Raw genomic sequence first — 5,820 nt, forward strand, 5'->3', positions numbered from 1 at the left:
CTCTCTCTCTCTCTCTCTCTCTCTCTCTCTCTCTCTCTCTCTCTCTCTCTCTCATTCCCTCAATCTCTCGTTTCAAGGACGCCGCCGACTGCACTTAGGCCGCCCGCTGAGCGGACTCTCTTCCTTTGAGAAAGCGCGAAGAGGGCGTTCGCAAACCCTTCCTTTCTCCATCGCGCCGTCCTGTCGTCGGGAAGATGCACTTGCGGGGATGTCTCCGTCTGCAGCGTTAGTCACCGCGTCACCACGAACATAGGCGGCAGGCGGGGGAGAACCTCCGCAACGCGAACCGTGAAGGGTTGACTACGTAAACCCTGTCCTGCCTACATTACACTGTGGGATCGAGTGAGAGACAGTTATACTTTAGTTAGAGGCAAGGTGCCTGAAATTACCCAATATAGAGCGCCAGTGCCTTACTTACATAATGTTATAGAACGGGCCAAACATTGGCTAATTCAAGCTAATTTGAGGCACCGTACCCCACATTAGCTAGAGCATATCAGTCCCACACTTGTTTAACAGTGTATGTGACAATAAAACTTTATGGCATGAATGTGGACCAATGTGGAACAATTAGGTTGCAACGAAATCACAAAAGACACGGGTTCATATAAAACTAATCTACACACAATGTTAGGATACACTTTTAACTAGATTTTTACAACGAGTTGGGTTTTTTTAACGAGTTGGGAAATGTGTGTCGTTACTTAAAATAGTTTACCTGACCAGTGACGCGCACAGAGGTCCATATGGTGTTGCCCGCATTTTAGTCATTTGAGCATGTGAGCAAAATCTTTTCAAAATCGCGACGCGAGATCCATGCGGTGGCGCCGTTGCTACGGATGCCGCCATAGGAGAAAGGCCGCTCAACGTCATCCTAGAAATCTGTGATTTATGTCCAGCCAGACTGCGGGCCCGCGGCTATGCCTGGCTATGCCGCGGAAGAGAGGAAAAGTGAGGGAGAATTATTGCGGCTGAGCTGGGCCGGGCGTGGGCCCGCCCGTCCGTCCTGGCGTCCTGTGCGGAGTTTGGCGCGTGCGTCCGAGGAGTAACAACAGACGAAACTCCTCCAAAGAAAATGGGGTAGAGATAGGTAAATACCCATTTTAAGGAACATCGAAAAGCCTCCTGCTGCCTCCAGTGACGCTTGGTCATTTGTAAACAGAGACTTAAAACTAGCTCTTTAGTCTATTTCACATTCTGCCTCGCATTCTACGCGCATAAAATATGCACGCGACTCTAAGCGGGATCCAGTGGTTTATGGTGGAACGACGAGCAAGCCCGCCGGAGACAAAGCCGTTTCTTTTCACAAACGCACTCACCCTCTCCACTACACTTCATATATTTTCAGAGGAGAAACTCAAAGCCTATCCCGTCATGAGAAGGGGGCGTAGGAGAGAGAGAGACGGCTTATGATGGAGTAGGTACAGGCCGTTCACTTTTGGTTTACCTAGACTTGGGCAGAAACATACACACACGCATACGCACACATGTGCGCTCTCCGGGTACATACGAACGCACCCCGCAGGCAATGTTTGTCTCTCGTGTGTGCCGTTCTAGAGAAACGGAAACCTAACCACGCGAGCGTGCGCAAAACCAACATGGCGACGGACGAAAAGGGGTGTACCGCCACATCACCACATGGAGCGAGAGAGCCAGGGTCAGTGCTCGGAAAAGTAATACCAAAAATACTGATTATTAATCAGGAACTCAAATGGTAAACAAAAATAGTTGATTGATTATTTCAAATGATTCCATAAACTCAATTTTGTGTAGCAATGAACCAAGTCACTGCAATAGTTCATTTGCTACAGGTGTCCAGCAGCTGTGTGACTTAAGTTGCACGACACTAGAACCTGTTCCCCCGTGCATTGACAGGTCGTGTACCTCTGCTAATCTTAGTGTGTAGTTGTTTGCCAGTTTAAACTGCAGAGATAAAAGTTTGCCAGGTTGCCGGTGAACTAGTTACAACTGACAAACTTTTAGTTCTATAGTTTAAACTGGCAAACAACTACACACTAAGATTAGCAGTAGCAGAGTATTTACAGGGAAGAGCTATTATACAGTCTGCCATAGGACACAGGAGGTGTCCACACTGTAAGTTTCTGACGAAGAACTGATCTTTGTAACGTACTAAGGATTTGGCACCTTCGTAATAAGAAATCCTTTGTATTACGAAGGGCTCGCTTTACGAAGAGCAGGTGGCTGTCAACAAAATGGTACGAGGAAAATTCACTGTGGTGGTTCCAGATCTTTTATGCGTTACAAACCTAATTCTTCGTAAAATGAGGGCTGCTCTTCGTAAGGAACTAAGAGTGCACCGATCACCCTGACTGCACTTTTAAAACAAAGGTGCTAAGTCGTGCCTCTCATATTCAGTTTAGAGGCACTGGACAGGGCAATAAATTGCCAAAAAAAGTGCTCAAAATCAGTGCCTTTGGCAGTTTTAGTGCCGTTTAAAGGTAGGACTTAGATAGCACCTTTGTTTTTCCAGTGTGCCTGCGCAATTGGAAACATTATCGAAAAACAGAACAAAAGTCCCTATAGAATTTGAATCAGTTGTGGCGCATCCTCGCGTTATTACCGGTTGTTACGTAACGACTACGATTATTACTAAAAACGCAGCACTGCATTACTCATAGAGAAACCTGCTGCCTGCTCCTCCTGAGGGCACGACGCTCGGTGGTGGTCCCACCCAGACACCGGCACGCGTGAGGAGCTCGGCGCTATACTCATGTCACGAGGGACGAGGGACAGGAGGGCGGTAGTGAGGAAAAGGCACACAAGTATTTGAGCCGAAGCTGCGCTGCAAGCCGCGGAAGTAACTTTACGCGGCGGCACGCTCCGCGTCCCCGCGGGCGGTAGCATAACATATGCAGATGAGGAAGAGAGGTCTGCCACCGGGTCTGCCGGGCCGGGCGGGGAGAGGAGGGCCCAAGAAGTGCCAAACAGGCTCACCGAACGGACCCGCCGGCACGCACCTTCCGGGTGTCGCGGTGCGGCATTCCAGGAGGTTAGGCCCGCGCGCGGCCGCTTATGCGCGCCGGCAGAGTAAGAGGGGGCGGCTCCCGCCGAGCAGAGTGGTTCTCACGTAATGTGCACTTTGGAAAGAGTTTTAAACGCCCCGCGCAGCGCCGCCGTACCGCCGCACCGCCGCGTTGGTGACAGGGAGAAATAAGGCAGAGGAAGAGATTAACGACACACTACTTAACACGCGGCGCGGCGTGTCGTCAGCCAGCCTCGTCGTCGTCGTGGGTTTCGTATATCGCCGTTCATCCGCGCGTGCCCCCACGCACAGAGGAATTCATGTGAAAATGATGAGAGCTTCACATTTATTGGCCAAGTTTGCGCATCTATTAAGTACCACACGGGTTCCGGCTTCCAGGAAATCGTTTCTTTGATTCCGATTTGAAGACTCAAAGAAGCCTTCATAGAAGCTTTAGCTTAATCCAACAAAAGAAATCTTCATCAAACCAAAAACCACTCCTTGGTTTCAATTTTAAAAAATCTTAACGTATATGTACAATAGTGAAGACATTTGTGCTTACTCTTCTTTTTGTTTTAAGGGACGGATTCTCTGTGCGCATATTTTCCTCTGGCAGACGACGTATTGTAACACCGCGGTCATTGACTGGAAAATTCGAAATTAATTGGCATGTAACTTCCACTTTGTTCGCAGAGTCACACACGCGCTCCTAGGCCAGCCCGGGGTGCTTGGCCGCTGAACAGGTTACCATGACAGGTACCGAACAGGTACCACCCGCTGAGCGGGTACCTAACCGGGAACATAAAATATTATTCGGCTGATGACGATATACCGCACACAGGTACTCTGCCAAAATCTACTCCATGTGACGTTCCGGTTAGATCACAACCCCAGTACCGTAAAATACAGAGTATATTGGGAAGCGAACTGCCGGCAACTGAGCCACTTTCCAGACAAGCCTGTCCGTGACACATTTCATCGAGGACATGACTCCCAATCCCGTATACACTCAACTACATGACACAGAACTCTAAGAAAACACGCATCGATCCGCATAGCTCCTATTGCCTCTATTTTGTGCGGTTGTGTTTATTTTTTTCGGCAAGTTTACCTGGGCTTCTAAGATAAGAGGTTTTTCTCCCAGTTCGATCGCAATAAATATTTATCCCAGCATTCAGGCGGGCACGGTTCCCCTGAACGCGAAGAATGTGAAAAATCATTAAGGCAGAGAAAGTGCCATAAAAATCAGACGACGCTTTAACTGACGGGTTACGAATGTTGACGACCGAGCCTTGCGTCACTTTAATAAAGAGCAAACAACGCGATTATCAAAATGATACACCGGGTCAGACGACCCTTCACTAGTAAACGACATTACAAGCTGGTGGCGAAACGGGATTGCTTCGAAGGGAAGAGAGAGAGAGGTGAGCGAATGGGATTTTGGTCGAGGATTTGGTGCAGACCTGCCCCAACGGGTTCAGGTCCTGCCATGCCACTCTTACCTAACCAACAGCAGCAGCACTGCCCCTGCTGCGTCCTGAGAGTGGGAGGGGCTGATCAGCAGATCACAGCTTATGAGCGGTATGCCGCAGACTTACAACAACAACAACAACAACAACAACAACAACAACAACAATAGTAACTAACACGATGCGTAGGAACACCGCGTTGCTCTTTGCGCCGGAAGCGGGAGTCGAACCAGGAGCACGTGACGCGCACCTGCGCAGGTGCCAATGCAGGTGCGACGGTGAAAGGTGTGTGTGTGTGTGCGTGGTGTGTGTACGTGCGCGCGTGTGTGTGAGTCGCGGACACCTGACGGGAAAGCCGGCTGCGCGGGGCTAGGCGGGCCGCACCCAGCAGCCATGTCCGTGTGCACAACAACAGCAGCAGCAATAGGCCCTCCAAAAGGTGACCAGGGTTCGAACCCAGACGTGCCACGGCACGGCCAGTGCGGCGACTGGTCCGCGCTGCCACAGCCTCCCCCGACGAATCAAGCGGCCTCTCTTTGACCCATCTAGGATGCCGTGGAGGCCAGCTGGATTCCACGCACAGTAATATGAGCTAGACGCCCTGCCCGCACAGACCATCTCTCTCTATCTCTCTCCCTTTCTCTCTCTCTCTGGCACACACGCAGAGTTTAGCGGTGCTTACGTGAGGCGGTGGAGCTGCCATAAGGTCGAGGTCGACCTGCACAGTATCGGGAGGTCTGACATTTCGCGCGGCGGCTCGGCTCCGGCTCGGGTGTTGTGTTGTGTGGGGCCCCAGAGTTCGCACCAGTCGGTAATAATAGTAACACTTACCCGCCATACATGGCGACGAGTGTTTCTTCTTCTCGTTGTTGTTCTCCTTCGTCTCCTTCCCTCTTTCTCCTCAACTTCATCCCCCTGCCTGCAACCAAGCCAAAGTAACGAGTTAGATAAATCACACTACATGTACAGATATTTTTAGCTTAACCGGAAAAAAGGAAAAAAGGAAAGAAGAAAGAAGAAGAAGAAGAAGAAGAAGAAGAAGAAGAAGAAGAAGAAGAAGAAGAAGAAGAAGAAGAAGAAGAAGAAGACTAGACTGCAGGATTGTCACCGCGGCACTCAAACCGCAGGCATGCCCCTCGTCAGAGCCGTTGTCTTGCTGATCTCACACCCCCTGCAGCCTCGCCCGTCGCAAAGGACCAGCGACGGCGCTGCAGCAGTGAAAGTGGCTAGTCTGGTCAGCGATGGGGGAGAGGGGAGGGGGGGGGGTGATCGCACCACCAGAGAGACTCCCCGCCCCCCTCTCCTCTCTCGCGAGCACACACACACACAGCTCTTGGGGCAGGGCAGTCCTGGGCGCGGGCGCGCCAA

At 50.8% G+C, this 5,820-nt stretch overlaps 1 protein-coding gene across 1 annotated transcript in view; it reads right to left on the bottom strand.

The window, feature by feature from the left end:
• LOC113210337 (uncharacterized) overlaps window positions 1-5,820 on the bottom strand; it is an 82,784-nt gene that overhangs the window by 62,763 nt on the left and 14,201 nt on the right. Inside the window, exon 2 of the mRNA XM_052272894.1 lies at window positions 5,284-5,371. The gene's annotated coding sequence lies outside the window, so the exon portion shown is untranslated. The remainder of the gene's footprint in view (window positions 1-5,283; window positions 5,372-5,820) is intronic.

Source organism: Frankliniella occidentalis, unplaced genomic scaffold (assembly GCF_000697945.3).
Source record: "Frankliniella occidentalis isolate FOCC.00 unplaced genomic scaffold, Focc_3.1 Scaffold7, whole genome shotgun sequence".
In the NCBI taxonomy this organism is placed as follows: Eukaryota; Metazoa; Arthropoda; class Insecta; order Thysanoptera; family Thripidae; genus Frankliniella; species Frankliniella occidentalis.